At 47.2% G+C, this 19,961-nt stretch overlaps 1 protein-coding gene across 2 annotated transcripts in view; it reads left to right on the top strand.

The window, feature by feature from the left end:
• Positions 1-545: 545 nt before the first annotated feature.
• BRINP1 (BMP/retinoic acid inducible neural specific 1) overlaps positions 546-19,961 on the top strand; it is an 89,477-nt gene continuing 70,061 nt past the window's right edge. The window contains exon 1 of one of the 2 annotated variants that reach the window (XM_064523658.1): positions 546-951. The gene's annotated coding sequence lies outside the window, so the exon portion shown is untranslated. The remainder of the gene's footprint in view (positions 952-19,961) is intronic. The other variant, XM_026113793.2, reaches the window with a different exon arrangement.

Below are 19,961 nucleotides of genomic sequence, written 5' to 3'. Positions count from 1 at the left end.
GAGAGCAGCAGCCGGGGGGGCACCTCCGCGGGAGGCAGCAGCCCCGGAGCGGCCGGCGGAGCCTGGGAGAGGCGAGGACGCCCCGGCCCGGCCGCCCCGGCGCTGTCCGCGGTGCTGAACCGCGACCGCACGACGGGGCGGGGGGGGGGTCCGGTCCCTTCTCCCCCCCCCCCGAGGTGTGGGCAGCCCCCCCCCCCAGTGCCGGGTCAGGCTGGCGGGGGGCTGCCTGGAACCGCAGCCAGCCGCCCTACCGCCTCCTCCCCAAACTTGAGGGGCAGGCAAGTTTAATCCCCCCCCCCCACCTCCCGCCCCGTGCAGCCAGACCTTCCCTTTCTCATCTTCCCTTCGCAAGACCAAGGCTCCGTCTGGCCGGAGCTTAAGTTCCTCCTCTTTGCTCCCCCCCCGCCCCTCCCCCTTCCCTAATTATGTACAAAACACTTCTTAGAATAAAATGGCCAAGCTCGGGCTCCTCCCTGCTTTCCTCTTCCCCATTCATCCTCTCCAGACCGCTCCAAGCTCCTCCCGCCGTGGCAAGCCCAGCCTCTCTCTTCCCTCCTGGAGCCCTTTTCATTTTTATTTCTAACCCCCTCTCCATTCTCCCTGCTGCCTCTGCTCCTTCCCCCGATGGCTATGAACTGAGCAGCAGAGGAGAGGGGGGGCACAGGAATAAGGGAAGGGGGAAAAAATAAGAAAAAAGCCCAGAAAGCAGGAGGGAAAAAAAAGGATCTTTTTTTTTGCCTCTGCCCTTAATGCCCGCGATCTGGATCAAGGAGGGGGATTTTCTGTCTGAGCATGAAAAGGACTGCTAGAGCCCCAGGATTTTCACGCCTGCATTATCAGCCCAGCACCCAGTATGCGAGCTGGACAGAGAGGCTCTCCCACAAGTTCCTACCGAGCCGAATAAAACCCACGGGCGAGCACATCTCCGCCAGAGAGGGACGTTAGCATCAGGTAAGGCGAGCTCTGCGCTGCGGCTGCAGCTCTGCCCCTGCCCCGGCGCTGCGGGGGGCTGCGGGCTCGGCCCGGGCACGGCGGCTCCCAGCCCTGCCCCCCCGCCCCCGCCGCGCACACCGCCTCGCTCCCGGCCCCCCCGCCCCGGGCAGCGCGGAGTTACGGGGGGCTGCGTGGCAGGAGTCCTGCAACCCGGTTAGCGGCTCTGCGTGTGCGTGTGCTGAGCTCGGGGCCGAGGCTCGCCGGCACTGGGAGGACTGGGAGGACTGGTTCCCCCGGGGGGAGCACGCAGCCCCCGGGGGCTGCCCGGCAGTGGGGGCTCAGCCCCCGGCTCGGCTGGGCTGGCGGCGAGGCGGGGGTGGAGGTGGCCATGGGAGATAGCCGGGCTCCATCTGTATTCTGGAGTACCGATACATCCCGGGGGGGTGAGGTGGGGGGACCGTCCCCAAGGAGATGGTGTCATCTCCACTTAATCCACCGCTCCGTTTTCGCAAGTGACAAGCAAATCAAGGAGGAAAAGGAAAGTCTGTCGCCTTGAATCCCGCACTGGGCTGATTGCCTCTACTTCCAAAGGCGGTGGGAGACCCTGGCACAGAGCCGTGGGAGGGCTGCGCTGGGGGGCCTGGACCTTACAGGCGAAGAGATTCATTACCCCAGCTCAGCCCACAACGCTGCTTGCTAGGCTGAGTGCGGAGCATAACTTTGCCTTTCCCAGCCCATGGGGACTAGGGGGATGGAGGGGATAGGGCATTTCCACACCATTGCATCATTCCCGAGGTCCAGCAAAGCCTGGGTGTAAAGACCCAGGGATGATCTGAGGAGAGGAAGGCTGTAGGTGTGAGCATGTGTTTTGGCTTTGGAGGGTCCCTCTGTGCATTTATTTGGGAGTAGGTAAGGGGGGAGGTGTCAATTCTTAGATGCGGTCTCCTTCGAGGGAAGGAAGCAAGCTGCGACGAAATGTTGACAGTATTAACGTATGGATTTAGCCTTGTGATTGACATCTGCACTAGGTAGAGCAGAGGGATCCTTCCTGCTTTACTCTGGCTGCTCATCTGGGTGCATAATAATAATTTGTTAATGGCAGTTAAGCCGCTTTCCTGAGAGTTGTAGAGAAGTATTTTGGGGCTAATGAGAGGAGGAGGTAGTGAGTAAAGAGGAGATCAGGCTTGGGTGCAAGAAACGTGACAGGATTTTAATTTTTGTTCCTTAATAAGGAAAAAGATTGATCAGGTCTACTAGTGAGTGATAGACAGACAAACCCAGCCTCTCTGCCTCCCACTCACCACGCAGACAAGCAGTCCTGATCTCCCTCACACGCATGTACATGCCAAGCACACAAAACACACATGCTGAACTCGCACAGTCCACCCCATGCTTAAACACAGCGTCTTGGTCTCATTCTCTCACATGGATGCTAGCGCCTTTCCAACCTGCACAACCCCACTGTTCCCCCCACACACAGATGCTGTCTTGGGCTACACACCAACACACACTGTCAGTGCAGGACTGCACTGGTATTCTCATTGCATGACTCAAACATCCAGACAGTCGCATGAACATAAACACACTGTGTTCTTCTCAGCTCTCTTGATAGGGAGTTTGTTCTTTCAGCATAGTCTTCCCCATTGTATTTAGTTCCAAGCATCGATTTGGGGTTTGTCTGACTCCAAAGCCCTTTGCCACTCAGCAGAAAATGCTCACAACATTTCGTGTGTCTACATTTGTTTTACTGCTTTTTGCATGTTCCCAGGACTCAGTAATGACTTCACTACAGAAAAGGCAGACAAACAGCAGCCAGGGGGACGGGGTCATGGCTGTTAGAGGGAGGTAACAGTCCCGTACCCATGATACCTTCTCTGATCAAGAGCTGGAGACCGTGAGAATGAGAAGTGCTCTACTAGAGTTATGTTGGTTTTTTCTGTGTATGAATATGCATGTGCGCGTGCATGTGTGTGTGGGTGTGCGTGTGTGCAAAAAATATGTATGCAGCTATGGCTAAAACATACACGTTGCGAGGCTCCACTTCAGTCTTACCCAGGTTCAGAGCAAAACCCTCCCATCCCTAGAGTACAAATTCTCTCGTGCCTTTGCAAGCCCCTCTGATCAGAAATGGACTCCCCGGCGTAGTATGCCTCAAGAAGATGATGTCACTAGTGTAAGATGCATTTAATCAACATTCCCCCTCTGACCTTCCTCCCCTTCCCTCTTTCCATAGGCCTAGTTAGGAGCTTGTGTAGGCCCCCAAGAGCAGGAATGTAGCAAGGCCGACCAAGGTCCCCGTTGAAACTTTGGAGTGGAAGAACATACAGTGAATTGTCTATGTAAAAAGGTGTCCCCAAAGAAATACTGGAGAGTGTATCCATGTTCCCTCCTCACTGCCACTGTTTATTAGCCTGGAAGCATGTGTGAAGCCAATGCTAAACACTGTATTGGGAGTGGGTCTGCCAGCAAATGGTAATCATCGTTATCTGCATAACAGAAATATTCCAAAGCCAAATCCTTCTGTCTTTGCTCGGGCAAAGGTCCCATTGCCTGCTCTGCGTGTGTTGCTCGAAAAAGCACTGCAGAAACTGGCTCCAGTCGAGGGCCAGCGCATTTGCACCGGTCTCCCTGCCCACCTCTGGAAATCGATGTGAATTTCTAGAGTCCATCCAGGGAGCTGGGTGGATGCGGTATGTTTACAGCTGATGCAGAGGCATTAAGAAGGCAGGGAAAAAAAAAAACAAAATCGCGAAAGCTCAGAAAGGACGGCGAAGAGCCCGAGAAGCAGCCCGCGGTATCAAATTCCGAGGGGAAAAACCCGGGAGGCCGAGCCCCGCCGGGGGGTGCTGGGCGCCCTCCGCACGTGCCGGCCCCCCCGGGCCCCCCCCCCCCGCCCCGGCCGCCGCCGCGCAGCCCGGCGCCCCGCTGCGCCCGTGCGGAGCCGCTCCGCGGCCGCGGGGCCGGCGGCGCCGCCGTGGCCCAGGAGGGGGCGCTGTGGCTCCACGCAGCGCCGCGCCGCGCGGGCGGGGGGCGCCGGGCCGCGGGCGGAGCGGAGCGCGGAGCGGAGCGGAGCGGATCGCCCTCCTCTGCCCGGGCTGGCGGAGCTGGAGCCAGCGCTAATAATAATACGGGGGGGAGGAGGGGAACGATAAATAACAACAGGGCTCTCTTCTCCGAGGGGCCCAGGTGCAGCTGAATGGGTTTGGGCCGGATCCTTTCCCGGTGCAACTCAGCAGAGCCCGGCTGGTGGGTACGGGAGTTACGGTGAGGATCTGGCCCGAAACATGCAGGAATCTTTTACCCGGTGATGAAATGCCGCTACTTCTGGGACAGAGCCCAGCAGCTTTTCCGTGCCAGAAAATACTACAGGGGAAGTGAAAAATCACTTCATGCATTGAAAGTGCAGAGATGAACTTAGTGAGGCAGAATATAAATTACCCAGAGTTAGGTAGCTTGTGCCTTGTAGTTTGATTTACACCATCCCTCTTGTAAAAGTATCATGAGATTTTTAACAACCATAAGGACCTTGGCCCATTTCCTTCCAGGCCGTGCAGAGAGGCCTCCCAGAAAGGGACAACATCTGTGCACAGAAAGATCTGGTTTCTAAATAGACCCATGGACCGCGATCTCATCCTGCGGTTCTTCCTCTCGCCTGGAAGATGGCTGCCGCCTGGAGCAGAGCGCTGAGTTACTGAATGGTGCTGAGCTGAGTCGGGGCAGAGCAGCTCCTCCCGGCTCTGTTAGGCTCCCCGGAGCGTTCTTGGTGCCGGGAGGTCTTCGTCATGCTCCCAGTGCAGGCTCTGCCCTGCCACATCCCATAGACCTGCTGCGACCTGAGCTCAGTCAGACAGGGCTGCAGCTTGTAATTGGTGCAGACAGGGAAAAAGTGATCAGCATAGAGGCCTGGGGAAGGAAACTGGGTGTATGTATGTCCTGCGTTCCTCTATCGAGACAAACATGGGCAGAGCTGGACAGACGAATCTGACGGCATTCACCAGGGTTTGGAGACCAGGCATAAGGCAGCTATTGCTGACACAGTGCGCTAAGCTCTACCCTTTCAGCAAAGAAGAGCCAGGACTAGGGAGAGGGAGGGACAGGAGAAACACAAAACTCAGAGGAGCAGCTGATTTAATGACAAGTGAAGACAATTGAAAGACTCAAGTTTACTTCAGGGATGCTGGATCACATCCTAAGTGAAGGTGGCATAAACTGGGCATAAACATGTCACTTTGAAAAGTGGCTAGGAGTCAGACTCAGGATTCCCTTGATAGTCGGTTTGAGGAGTTTAACACAACATACCTACGCTTTGCACCCCTCCCTGCTCAGTGAGCTGTTTGCATGCAGACTCGAATTGGGAAGGCCTGAAAGCAGCATCACAGGAGAGAGAGAAAGAAGCTTTATTTATTTTAGCTATTTGTTCTCTTGAAGTCATGTGCCCTACATCCATTTTATTGTTGCCTACAAGGCACAGCTGACAGAGCTTAGCTACGCACAGTGCTATCGCTGTGTCTGCTGACAGGCCGGCTCTGAGAGCAGTGCTGGGTAAGAGTGGCACCGCTGGTGGCACCAAGGCACCCGTGTTTCGGGTAATGGTGCGTCCCTACATGTTGACATAGTGGGCCCCAATGCTTGGACTTTCATACGTGTGACTCCCCCCTCCCATTTCAGAGAAACAGCTAGTTGCATTGCTGATGAATTACCCCTTCCTCCGCAAATGGGAAGAGCAGTAAGTTGGAGCAGCAGCAGCTGATCAGAGCAAACCATCTAAACCAGCTTTGAACCGTGGCCTTCAAAGCGAATAGCCTTTGCCAGATACATACCACTGGTGTGCACTGTTTATACTGGTGACAGAAATGCTGGACAGAGGTAGAAACTCAGATACCAGGAGCACCAGCACTGCTCGGGACCTATCTAGTGGTTCTCCTGTAAGAAAGTGAGCTCTTCCACGTGGAGTTTATAGAAGATAGAGCCTGGAGGCTTACGACAAGTCTTATTATAGCTTGGGCTTTTATATCGATGCATATTATAGCCAAAATGTGTCATAAAGAAAGTACATGTGAAGAGCCTAGAACCACTAGCTGTAAATCATCACAGCCTGTCGAAGCCAGGGAGTTTACTGGCTTCGTGGTGAGTGAGGATCTCTTTCTTAGGGTTTGATTTAGAGTGTGATTTAGAATCTGGCCTGCACTCTAGATTCTGCTGCGTCTGTTATGATTTTGGATGCAGTTTTGGCCAGAAGTCCTGAGTCGGCACAACTCATCCCATTTAGCCATCTCTTTACCCTGCTGGAGCTGCATATGAGGTTGTCAGCGACACTGCAAACATTGGAGACCTTTGTGATAATTTATCCTTGAAATTGTGGATGCTAGCTTGCTATACTGGGTGGAAGTTGGGGAGGGTGAGTTTTCAGCCATTGGCTTGTGCAGGCAATACATTCTAGGTGTGATTACCAGGACCAGAAGAATAAATAAAAGAAGTTTGTTTAGCAGTTCAGAGCTATAGTCAGAAAAGTACAAGGAAACTAAAAATAACCAAGGAAGGATGGAAGGAACTGAACTAAACTGTGATCTGAGGGAGGATGCTGACGTTTCAGGACAGGTAGGAGAACTGGGAAAAGCAGGTGTGAACTCTAGCTGAACTTCTGGGATCAGTGGAATTAACAGCAGAGAGGCAGACTACGAGTACCGGAGCAGCCCGGCTGCTTTTGGCATATGACTGCTCTTCAGGCAGGTACAGATGGTGAGCGGGTAAGTGAAGCCCTCAGACATATGCTGGGGTACATATGTGGTTATGGGTCCCTCCTGGCTCAGACCACCTCCTTGCTTACAATATGAGGATGCTAGAGTTATTCTCGACATTCCTGGTACTGCTCTGTGCTGGGGGAGATTTGCAGACAAAATCAAAGGCGTGATTTGAGGAAGCAAGGAGAGTTTAGGCGATATAAGGTAAGGCCGAAGAATGCTTGAGAAATACTGAGGAAGTCTAAGGAGATAAATAACAAAGATAGCACAATGTTTGTGCTAAAATTGAGAAGGTAGATAAAATAGCATCACATCAAAATTAAAGGGCACAACAATGAGAAAACATATAAAGCAGCCTTAAGACCAGCAGCTATTGCTAGAATTGCTTATGTCATGTCATCCAAATTCTGAGTTGCTTCTGCAAAACAACTCTGGGCTTTGCTGTTTTATGCCTCAGAGTACTGATAATATGTTTATCTGCCATTCTCATTCTCCTAAAAGAGAACTGGAAAAATATTAGAAAATGAGAGGGGTGGTTGTATGCATATTTTAGGCCAACTAATAGTGAAGTCTAACCAGCATCTTTTGCTAAAGGGAAAAGCCCTCGGATAAAATTATCCCACAATATTTATAAGGTGCTGGCTTAAAGGGACTTAAGAGCTGTAATTTCAATTCTCATAAGTATTTCGATAAAATCTTTTCTGTGCATTTGGAGATACACACATATCGATCATCTTACACAGTTACTTCTCGAGAGAGACGAGTTAATAGTGAAGAAAGGCAGTGATCGGGACTAGATCAGTGTCATTCAGGGTATTTGCTAGTGAAATGGAGGAAGGAGTCATACATGGTGATGATGGAGCTGGACTGAACCTCGTTAAGATTGGGAAGAACTGAAAAATGGTCTAATCAAAACAGTAGGAACAAGCACAGGCTATTGAAATTGGAGGAATATTCTGCTCTGCAGAATGGGAAAAGTTATGCAGGATCTGCCAAGAAAAAAACAAGCATCCAAGTCCAATGGAAGTCCCTTGAATCAAGACACTGAGACAAGACGATGGGGTAAGCGTTACATACCTCATCACTGGACGAGGTGCAGGGTCCATTTAGCGCTGACTCTATGTCCCACCATGGTCAGTAATGGACACTGAAAGAATCAGAAAGGCATGTATGAGTGACATCACTCCTGGGATAACCTTGCAGTTGATTAGGGACATCCAAAGTCAGTAGTTGTCTCAGGACTGTCATGTGCACTGTCACTGGGAGCCCTACCTCTTGTGAGTGTGACTAATTCCTTCTTGAGTCCTTTTATGCTTTTGGTTTTCACAATATCCCATAGTAATGAAATTAGTTATGGGCTGTGTGCAAAAGTATTTTGGGCTCTTTTTTTTCAGATCTACTACCACGCAATTTCCTCGAGTCCTTCCAGCTTTTATTGGACGAGGAAGAGTGAATAATCATTCCCTGTTCTCCATCTCTGCTCTATTTGTGACTGGGCAGACATCAAATCATACCCCTTGTCTCCATGGCATGCAGGCCCCACTTCTACGGAGTACTTAATCGAGTGCTTTAATACTGCTCAAGGAATATCAAGTATGAGTTTGTTTTTAAACATGTGCTCAAGTGTCGCTGACCCAGTGCAGTCATGGTTGGCTCTTTTAGGGCTGCAGAGGGCCTGATCCTGCAATCTGAGTCATGTAGACAGACCCCTAAGCATGGTCCCATGGACATAATGATAGCTGTTTCCAGAATCAAAGTTGAAGCAACTGCAAATCCATATACATGCTGAATGCAGAGTGAATCGTGTTTATGATCTGCTGGAGTTCAGTTTCTTTGTTCCAAAATGCTGGTCAGGAAGGTGGAAGAAATATTCCCCAGGATATTATAAAGCTTAACATGTCATCAGAGGGAGAATCAATGGAGATTGATAGCAAATTAGATGGATACTGGAGACAAAAGGAATGATAGAAAATAGAGGCAATATTATAATTGCAGCATATTAATATATTTTAAATTGCTTTACAATTATTAACAAGTTAAATAAGGAAAGACTGGAAAGAATGGTTTATTTAATCTGGGAAAGTTAGAAGTAGGAGGGACATTTGGGTTCCAGTACGAAAGTATATGAAGGTTAGAATGAAAAGTGATCAGAAACGTTTTAACACTTTGATACTACTAGAACAAGGGGACACATCAAAATTAAAGGGCACAACTTTTAAAGCAAATTAAAAGGAAACAGTCCTTTTTTCAGCATATGGCAAAGCTAAACAATTCCCTGCCCTTGGATGTGTTGAGATGAAAGTCTGGATGGATTTGAAGTGTAAAGGGCCACATAACTCTGTAGCAATTAATAGCATTTGCAGCTATGCAATCTAGGACAAAGGTAGTAAGAGCTCATGCTTCAAAGCAAAAGTTGACCATCTTCTGAGGTCAGGAAGGACATTACCTTTCTGCATAAAAAGAACATAATATGGTTGGCCAAGTAATATGACTGTATATGGTCGATCCTGCTATAAGCTAAGTCAGCAGAGATTAGCAAATTGCTTTTGTGGGTGCTGGATTAAGGTATTATAAAAAGGTTTTCATCAATGCCAGACAGAATATCAATCCAACAATCTGTTCTTATGTGTCAACTCCCACAAAAGTAATTTCGCTGATTTTAGGAGATACTGAAGCAGGACATAAAATGGGCGGTTTGCAAGCAGCTGCAATGACCGTGAGCTGCACATTTCAGTTTCCTGTGTCACCACTTTTATCTGCAGAGTGGTGCAGAGCTCAGATGAGACTGGAGCCTCACAGTGCTAGGTGCTGCACAAAGGCGTGCTCTACTCCCTGCCCCGCAGGGCCTGCGGTCTAGACAGATGAGGAGACGAGAAAGGCGGTGCCGTCACTTCTCCATACAAAGGGAAGTGCAGCAGAAGGCTGGGGGATCAATTCAAATCCTATTAGAGTCAGTGGAAGCATTTCAGTTAGCATGAATAGGAGCTTGGGCTTGGCCTTGACAGATTTTGCAAGTAGTCAGTGGGAAGGTAATATTTTTAGAAAACAAGGCCTTAAATATCACAGTGGGACATGCTGGGCAGTTGAAAATCAGCCTCCAAGGTATTTGTAAGATGTCACCTTAAAGAATTTGCCCAACCTTACACAGAAAATCTGTGGCAGAGAAGAAATGATTTGGTACATCCTGAGATTTAACCAAATTACTTTGGCTGGAGTGACAGAGCGGAGAGAGGAGATCAGTTAAGGAACCCGTTAGCATCCTATTGCCTCTCCCCCCATCTCAGAGCTGGCTGTGCATTTTCTCTCCACTGCCTCAGCCCCATGCACTGAATGGTCCTGAGGTGCCTCTCCCCAGGTGAAGGCCCATGTTGTCTGTCATGTGCCTGGCACAATCCTGCCCAGGATGCCCCACATCGCTTGGGTCATGTTGGTGGGAGAAAGAAGGAACCCACCTTTCTCCAAGCTCTTCCTCTCACATCAGCCTTGTTTTTCCCAATTGCCAAAGACACGTTCGGTCAAAGGGAGAACAGGCTGGCATGTCGATCTGCCTTGCCTCTAGTGACAAATGCATACACCCAGGGGCGTTCAGCTTTGACAGGTGAAACTTTTGGAAGGCCACTTGTCCAATGACCATAGGCACCACCGTACACACAAGAAGGAGACCACCTTTCTGTAGTCACTGAGAGAGGTAACAAAACTGAGCTTCCTTCAGCCAGGTGGGAAGCATGAAAAGCTGCTGGCTATAAGGAAAGCATGTGTTCTAGATGGAATAAATGTCTGAGAGGGATGTGTGACTGGGGGCTTGGAGGCAGGGAGGGAGGAGGGAGCTGGCAGGTAGGAACATGAAGTTCAGTGGCAATGCAAGTGTGAATGCTGAGACAAGTTGTCATATCAAGACGAATGATTCCTTTGCTTTCTGGATAGCAAACAAGAGAGAGAGATGTGACAATCAGGTGCAGATCTGATGAGGTGTTGTGTAGGTGTGATGACTGCTGTGCTTATAGGCTTGGCTGGAAAGGGGAAGGATGGACAGGGGAGCTTTTGTCCTGCACAATGCATGAGAAAGATGCTTGCAAAAAAGTATCTACTGGGTAGGATTGCAGTTTACCTGCATTATTGGAAGATTGATTTCTGATGAAGGGAGCAGAGAAGGGAGGGGAATAAAAATTTATAGAGAGCAAGAATGGAGATCAGAGCTTTAAAATGGCAGTTGTAAGTTAGTATTCTTGAAGGATTGGTTCAAATGTGACTGCAGAGACCACGGCCAGCGTCTGATTTCCAACCATCTGCATTAAAAAAAAAAGAGAGAGAGAGAGAGAGAGTGTGAGAGAGGGATCAGTAGACTGGCCTCAATGAAATTCTGCTGGATTTACCCCAAGGAATCAGAATTGTCCCTGCATTTCAAGTACCTGGAAGACTTTAAACACTGACAAGACTGCAAGACGAGGGGAGAGTCGAAAAGGAGAAAGGCTGGCAGGAATAAACAGGCTGTAGGCTGGGCTGCATAACTCAGGTAGCTGTACTAAATCTGCATGGTGATGGATAGTGAATAAAAGACTACAGGTATATTATGGTTTACAGAGCACAGGACAGATGTGTCTCTAAGGAGGCTGCGATAATAAGTGGAAAGTAGCAGAAGACCAAGAGCAGTGGCTGTTTTGGGATGCAACAGCACTGTGTGAATAAAACAGCACTGTAGCAAGATAGTTCAATCCTGACTCTGTCACCAACGTGTTATATATAACCTTGGGCAGGTCACTGAGGCTTATATCTTTCAAAGAGCTTTTTAAATGTATGTGTTTCCATGCATAAGAGCCAAATTTCTCACAGTCAAAGCTGCAGTTCTGAGCCCTCCAGCTCATGCAGTGGGTGCAAACCACCCAGGGAACTCGGCTCCAAGTCTGGAATGAAGGAAAATTTGGGTGTTTGGAAGAATTCAGTAATCAGTGTCCTCAGGAAATATAGGCCCCCAGGCTGGTATTCAGCAGTGCTGGGCCTTTACATTTCGAATGCTGGGCAAAAGCAGCACAAATTTGCATTGAACTCCCTCCCAGCCCCCCAAATGCCTCAGTGTTTAGAAGTACATCCTGAATTAATTTGTCTTCGTACTGCCTGAGACCACTAATGAAGTTCGCCTTTTATTGGAATATATGGGGAAAGAACATATTTATTGTATCCTTTTCCCTCTCTCTTACACACAGATATTGGACTTTTAGTTGCCAACACATGCAAGGAAGTGTGCAGGCATGAGTGCACACACACACACACACGCACACACACACACACACACACACACACACAAAGTGCTTTGCAAAGCCTGGGTAAAGAGTGCAGCGCATTAGTCTTGTTACCAAGTTCAGCAATTGCAGTAAATAGTAATTAATGTTAAAGCTGCTTACCTTAAAAAGAGCAAAATAGGCTGATAAGTCCTTCCATGCTTTCTCCTGCAGTGCTTATTACTTTGTTTAACTTTGAAAGACAGTCGTTGCATTTTTCCATAGTTCCATTTTGTTTTCTCACTGCTGTTCCTCCAGGCTGCAAACACGGCGGACTGCCACGTTAGGAAGGACACAGGTCTTGATTTGTGTCTCTCCCATGGCGGCTCATGTCAGGGTAATGCACAGAAACATTTTATCCCTCGTTAATGCAATAAGCCCAGGAAGACGGGAGGGAGCTCTTCCATAGAGCCCGAGACCAGTGAAGAGCAACCCCCAAGCCCTTCGCGCACCAAATAACAAGGTCCCTCTTTTGATGCTGGGGGCATGACCCTACCTGAGGGCAGATAATGAAGGCGAACGGATGGGCCAGGGACAAAGACACCCTGCTGTGCTTGCACAGCGTTGCTGCTTGTCTGCGGATCACCACATGTAAGTCTTGGAGCTGGGGAACTGAAGAGAAGCAGAGACGTACTCTGGATCTTATTTTTGTGTGTGATTTTAAAATTCTTGAAATGACGCAAGGCTGATTTCCACCTCAATAGTGCAGTTTTTTTGTAGTGTGATGTTGAGGATGCATACCGCATGCCCCCCATACGCATATATGGAGCGTTTGGGAGCACAGCGTCTGCTGGGACAGCGCTGGAGGACTGTGGAGGGTTTGTTCATATTGTCCACAATTGCTGTTGTTGGAGCAAATTGTACCCAGAACTGGGTTTCATTTTAGTGGAAGGTTGTTTGCTCCTGAAAAGATCCCAAAAGCAAACTAATACAAATGTAGCGTGCACAGTTAGGAAACCCAGGAGCAAACTTAGGAGCCAAGTTCTAGAAACACCCGAAAATATTAAGATGCCTAACTCCTATTTAAATGCCTAATTTTCTTTAAATCCAGGAGATGTAGGAAGATAAGTGGATGACGTTTCCCTAGATACCTCTAGGACCGAGATTTCCAGTAGAGGCTGTGAGCAAGGTCCCATGCTTGCTAGATCAGACACAGAAAGGATGCCAGATTATGCCAGAAAAGTGGGTTCCCCGGTACACGCTGTTCCCGTCCCTGTGTGTCTGTGTCTCATTCAGAAAGCTCTTTGGTGGCTTGAATCAGCGAGGGCTGATTGCAGGAAGCTACGCTTTTTTGCTTAATGTCAGACACACTTGGACATCACACGTTCCATTCTTCTATACGAACCTTATGCCTCTTGGTTACGTGTTAGAGAGAGCTGTGGTTGAAAAGAAGAGGAGAGCTAAGAGACTAGAAAATAAAAAATTCAGAGAAAATAGAGGGTAAAAGGAGATGCTGTGACTGTTAAAATAAAACAGTAGTAGATGGAAATTTCTAATGGAAAAAGTAAATTCAGCCTCTCTGAGATTATTTCTCAGGATTTTTTCCTCTCGTTTTTGATACAAGGATTAGCCCACATATTTTTCTGTAAGTCTAATTATTTTACCTTACGTTTGCCATTGAGTACAGGTTTAGACTAGAAGAGGGCAAAGGGCTATGAAAGTCAACAGCTCAAGAAACTCACAGAAACTCAGCCTTGCTGAGATTCCTCATGCTGTTATGAAGACCTGACAGACAGCTATTTTAATTCCTAGTAGAAATGGGTGAATAATGAATTTTCTTCAGTTTTGTTCTGAACCAAAAAATGAAAGGAAAAAAATTGATTAGAGCCATGTCAGCACAGTCAGGGTGGGGGGAGAAACAGAAAGACTTTTTCTGAGGAGGCAGGATGGAGGAAAGGAGAAAGGAATGTCACTTCAAAACTTTAAATTCTGCAGAAATAAAATGCTTTGTTTCATAACTGGATTTTTTTGACTTTTTTAACATTTGCATTTAGATCCATTTTGTAAATATTTCAATATAAAGCATGTGATTTAGGACATGATGGAATCATGTACTTTGACTCTTTTAAATTTTTCCAATTCTATTTTTTAACATTAGCTATTTAATGGATTCAACCTGAATTAATAAACATTTTCAGTTGATCCCCAAACACTTTTTGTGTGGCTAATTTTAGTATGTGTTATAAATAATGTCACACAACTTCAATGCCTATGATTGCAGTTTTCTTTATGTTACACAGTTAAAAACAATTAATACCCCAGGTAACTCACACAAAGGGGGCAGAGCAGCAGGACATAAAAAACAGAAAACAGAAATTTGGCTGAAGTCATGGAGTAAATCAGTAATAGAAATATCTGTAGAAGCCTACACTCCTGATTTCCATTCTCCTGCTCTGCCACTAGACTTCAGGTGAGTTACAAATCCCTTTCTCACCCATTAGATTTTTCTCATATTTTTTCCTCTCCTGCACTTTCTCATTCACACCTTCAAATCTTTGTTAGTCTTCCTTTAATTCTTTCCTCATTCTCCATTTTGCATGCACTCTCCACTTCTGTCCTTCTCTGCTCCTTCTGTAGAAGATTACTAATGAAGTGGCAAGTGTTAATAATCTGTCTTGGCTGTGCCTGCTGCGATGGATAAAGGTGGGAGGAGCAAGGTGGGTGAAGCAGAAGAATAGCAAAGAGGGAGGGAATGGGACGATTTGAACAGATTTCTGACTCCAGCTGTAGGAAGCTGGAGGACCCAGCTGCATGCTTTGAAGCCCTTACTGCAATGGGAGCGCAGAGCCAAACCGAATGTCTAAGGAGGGGAGTGTAAGCATGGACTGAAAGCTGGGAACGTGTATCCCTGGGTCAGTGGCCAAAAGCAAAGACTTATAGGACTGGGAGGTGCATGGGTAAAGAGGAACCAGTAGATTTATCCTCTTTGTTGTGACAGGACCTCAAACCTGGGCATCTCATACTTGATTCGTCTGGATGAGTTTGTGCATGGAGACTTCTTCCAGTGTTGGAGTAATATCAGATGCAGATAGGCATATTCAATCAGACAGGGGTTACGGGTGCTCTCCGCACACTGGGCACTGCGTGCTGGCAAGGATTAGACCGCCATCTGCTTGGTACAACACACATCAAAGGACTGGTACCTGCATCCAAGATGCTGCTGGAACTCCTGCCGACTTACTGAAGTTCTTCAGAATAACATTTTTGTCTCTGGAGCCTCTCTTGTGTGGTTAATGGACAGATCTGGACGGAGTGTATGGATTTAGGGAGGAGAGTCATTTAAGGGTCAAATAGGTGAAGAGACTGAAGAATCCATACTCTGGGCTGGTACCTATAGCTCCCTGGAGGAATACACGTGATGACAGAGCAAACACATGAGAGCTGGTGGGGGGAAACTGTGTTCATGCTGTGGGAACAAAGATGTTACCTAGCTTGGAATCCAGGCAGGAGGAGGGAGAAAAATGAGATGTAAATTAAGAGCAAGCTTTCTTGAGCTGCTTTGGTCCAAGAATATTATACCAAGAATAATATGAGCAAGAACAGTTGGATCTCTTTGTTAACAACCACATTACACATGATAGATAACTTCAGGCTGTCTTCATCAGCACAGTAGACTCTAAATATCCATCTTTCTTTAGAAAGTCCTTCCAAACGCATTTGATTTCAAAGGGATAATCCAGGTAGCCATATTCCTGCTCTGCATTTAATTTATCACTCACAGAAAATTATTTTCATCCAATTTCATGACTGCAGTTGAGGAAGGTCTGTTTATTCCATTTCCACAGCGGTGTCTCTTTCTCCAGCAGCTCTGACTAGCTGGTATATACCCTGGGGAATGTTGAAGCAGAATTAATTAATCATGACCACTGATGGAGGTGTTTTTCAGATTTGGATTTGGTCAGTTGATTGCACAGGGACTTTCTGAGAGTCAGGCAGCTGAAGAAACAATGTAATGCCTATTCTGGACCACTTTTAGACAGGGTCTCTTCAGGAGGGTATGGAGGCAGTGGGCAAAATGTAGCAGGAGGCAGCTGTGTGAATCCTGGTGGAGGGGACCACTCTCTCCCTTTGGCGGGACATTGTACGAATGAAACTTTAGACTGCAGTTTAACATATCCTCTCCCGTTCCCAGCCCATGAAGGTGTGACTGTTTCAGCATCTACGAGAGAGTCTTTTGGAGGGCCCTCATTCTGCATGTCCCCTTCAGTGCAGGAGGAGTTGTAATGGCACCTGGCACATGCCAAACTGGAAGTCACCCCTTCAGCGTGCCCACAAGTGATGGCAGCTCTGGCCAACTGCACAGGTTGTGCTGAAGCTGTAACATTTGTGTTACAAATAGCTCCTAAGTCTTCCAGACCCTCTCCCCTCCCCTTCTAGAGCTGTGCAGAGCATGTGCTATTCTTCCTGGTCAATGATTTCCTCCTGGCAATGGAGAAAGGTCAAGTGTCCATGCCAATTCTTTTCGATCTGTCAGCAGCCTTCAAATCCTCTGGCAATGAAAGGCTAATGATTTGCAGTGTCTGGCATGGATGGGCAATCTCTCCCTGCAGGAGCATTCTTCCTTTCCAAGGAGAGTCCCCAGTGTGGCTTGGGGCAAGGAAGCATTTCCCTCAAGGACTCTTGCAGGGGGTAATTCAGTGCTCAGTTGTGCTGTTGCTGTCAAAGGGACATGGGCTACAATATTATCAGCATGCTGATGACAGGCAATAAGGCCAACCTTCAAGTAAATAATCCCCAACTTTCATACTTTATCATCTTCAGACATTGTTTTCTCCCTCCAACTTGTTTCATTGCTGTCTAACACGGAAACAAAAATTGAAGGACTCTGTTCTTTTCCTGCCCCAGAGATGAAGCCAAGCATAAAGAAATGTCATTGAGACATTAGGATGGATTTATACAGGGGGTGAGGAGGGGTGAGGAGGTAGAAGCATCAGCCTTTAATGGAAGCCTCAGACTGCAGCAGTGCTCACTATTAGCAAAAAGCTGTAATCAGTAGTGACAGACCAGCTGGAGCAACAGTAGCTCAACCAGGCGGATCTGCATGCAAAGGTGCATTTTGAGCACCTGTGCAGGGGAATACAGATTCCAAACTGCAGTGATTGCAAAAGAGTCCAGTCCTTTTAAGAAGAAAAGCAGTGAGGAAAGTCCCTGCTCTTTTAAATACATTTTAAAACATTGAGATGTTTCCCTGCCTTGTACGAAACACCAACCACTATGTTCACCCCTGCAAAGCCCACCTGGTCGGGGAGGGAGTAACCCCTCTTGCTGCGGGTTGCTGGCAGCCTTGTGATTGGGAGAAGCAGCCCTCACTACCTCTTTAAACTTCTCCTCCTCTGAGGAAAAGGAGGAGAAGGGAGAAGAGGGTGGCCATAGCAACCACCCCTGCTCTGCACAATTGTGGCCCTCCATCCAGCAATACCAAGTCTCCCCCTCGCCTTTTCCAACCCTTTCCGAGCCCGAATCGGCCTAGCTCTGGCTGGCCCTGGCAGGGAGGATGCTCTGCCTCTTCTCTGCCTCCTACTCCATCCCCACCGCCAGCCCTTCGCCTCGTATTACCACCCTGCCTTTGTACATATTGTACTCGGCGCTTATGTTTCCAGTGGACTCCCTGTCCTCTCGCCATTCAGCCCTGCAGACGGGTGCTGGCAGCACTATAGAGCGCAGATCTTGGTACCAAGACCCGGTGCCCTCAATCTCTTATCGAACTGCAGTGAATGCGCAGGAGCCATTGGGGACATTTTCATCCATGAAATGAAGAATCAATAGAGCTGCCTCATTACAGGCTCTGCTCCGAGCTGCAGTTCTCTCCTTCCCATTCGCTGCTCAGCTTGCCCTTTTTTTCAACCCGCTTTCACCACCACCTACACAGACTTGATGGTGCAAATTCATTGGTAGCAATTCCCCTCTGCTACGCACAAAGAAGCAAAAACATGTGTTAAAAAGAAAAAGAAAAAGAAAAAGAAAAAGAAAAAGAAAAAGATAAAGACCAGGTAGACTTCCAAGGAAGAGGTGGAATGTATCTTTAAAAAGTGCATAAGTGGCTTGGAAAGCAAAGGCCCCATGAGGTCAACAGTGTTCAGACTTTTAAATCCCTGATGCTCATGAAAACATTGCACACAAACTCCACTCTGGGAAAATCTCCATTTTTTCCTCTTTTTTTTTTTCCTCTTTTTTCTTTTCCTTTTTTTTTTTTTTTTTTTTTTAAGAAGCAGAGAACTTGATTTTCTGATGTGCAGAGGAAACTGAAGCTGTACTATGCAGTCATTGAGCTGACACTCAGAGCTGCTTGGAAAATGGACTTGCTGTTTCCTCAGGAAATTCTCACTGTTTGATTTGCTCTATTTCTGTGGGGATTTTTTTAGCTCCATTCTGAATCAGAACCCTGCTTCTGCAAAGCTCTTATCGCCTAAAAATTCAAAATTACTAATAATTTGGGACCAGCAATATCTTCCGTTTCTGTGGTGCTGAAGCACAAAAATGCTATTGAAAATATTTAACATAATATACAATAAATAAAACACTGTGAAATATTGTATGCAAAATATACTTTAAAAATATTAAACATATATCAACACAATACAGATATGTAAAAATGTCAAAACAAATTAATTGAAGCAACATAAAAATAATGTGTTTATCTCCTCAGAATGAAACATTTCCGTATTACTGAAATGAAGAGAGAAAATCAAAATGATTTGTTTTGACACTTAAAACATAAAAAAGTTCGTCAAAATTGACATGTTCCCATGCAACGTTTTGATTTCAGAAGACCTGCATTTTTCTGCGAAAAACTGTTCTGTCAAGATTTTTGACCAACTCTGCTTACAGTCTATCTAAACAGACAAGTATCACAGCCAAGACTCTCAAACACTCCAGGTGGTCAGAAGATGGATTTAGCACAGAGCAGAACAGTCTCAAAGAAGGAAATAAATAAAACTCACAGCTAGAGGTAGCCTTAAACTTGGGTACCAAACTGCCTTAATGTCTGAGATGTTCAGAGCTGAGTGGTTTTGGCCTCTAATCCTAGTGAGGACTGAGTTCCTTCCATTTCTAATGAGTCTATATCATGAAATTGGTTCACTGATGAAAGAGAGACTATTTGTGATGGTCAGATGCCAGTGCAGATTCTCAATATCCTCTGGGATTTTTCAGTTCTTGGCATTGGTTGGGGCCTAGCTAGTAACAACCCTTCTGTGTTTGACAGATTAATACTGGTAAGTATAAGATGGCTTTATTCTCCACACATCCTTCCTTCTCAGTGGAAATCCCAGACTTAGGGCTTAGCGCATAGGCTGAAATGCAGCACTGCAGGTAGATTGGCTCTAGGATTCAAGCTGATGAAAACAGCTTTGGTTAGAAATTCTCCCACCTCCATGATACACAGATTTTAAATCTACTCATTATATAAATGCAGTTTCAGGTTAATTTGAGCTTCTAATTTAATATGCTGTTCTGAATTAAGAGAGTTAATATGATATTTGATTATCCTTTTGCAATGAGATCCAACCCAAGCCTCATTGCCTTCAATAGACCTTCCAGCAGAACCTGTGGCTTCTGAGAGCTGCGTAGATGTGCAGCCAGAGCAGGAGACCTACGCTTAAGATATCTGGCTTCTATTCCAGAAGCTGCCAGTTAAGTGGTGTTATTTGGGGCTATTACACATTTTTATCTCACATTTCTAGCCTGAATTTAAGTTCCTATGCATGAAGACGCATATAAATGCCTCTATACAGGGAGGCAGGGCAGTACATGGAGCTGAACCTGAGTCTTTTCAGCCTCAGATCAGTGGCCTGTGCCCGAAGGAGTCCTTCCTGAATACTTAAATCGGCGGCTCTGTCTCTGTGGGTGATTCGTATAGCCTCTCTAAGTCACCAGGCAGCACCCCTCTGTCGGGACCAGGTGTACCAAGCCCACATCGGCAGCCTGTTTCCCCAGCCCTGGTTCTAGTCACGGCTCTGCTGCGCTGTGAAAGCCCGAGCCGCGCAGTCCTTGCAGTGTCTGAGCTCGCCCC

The sequence above is a fragment of the Dromaius novaehollandiae genome, chromosome 20, assembly GCF_036370855.1.
Source record: "Dromaius novaehollandiae isolate bDroNov1 chromosome 20, bDroNov1.hap1, whole genome shotgun sequence".
Taxonomy (NCBI): domain Eukaryota; kingdom Metazoa; phylum Chordata; class Aves; order Casuariiformes; family Dromaiidae; genus Dromaius; species Dromaius novaehollandiae.
Note: the sequence above shows the minus strand (reverse complement) of the source record. Positions and strands in the feature narration are given on the sequence as shown.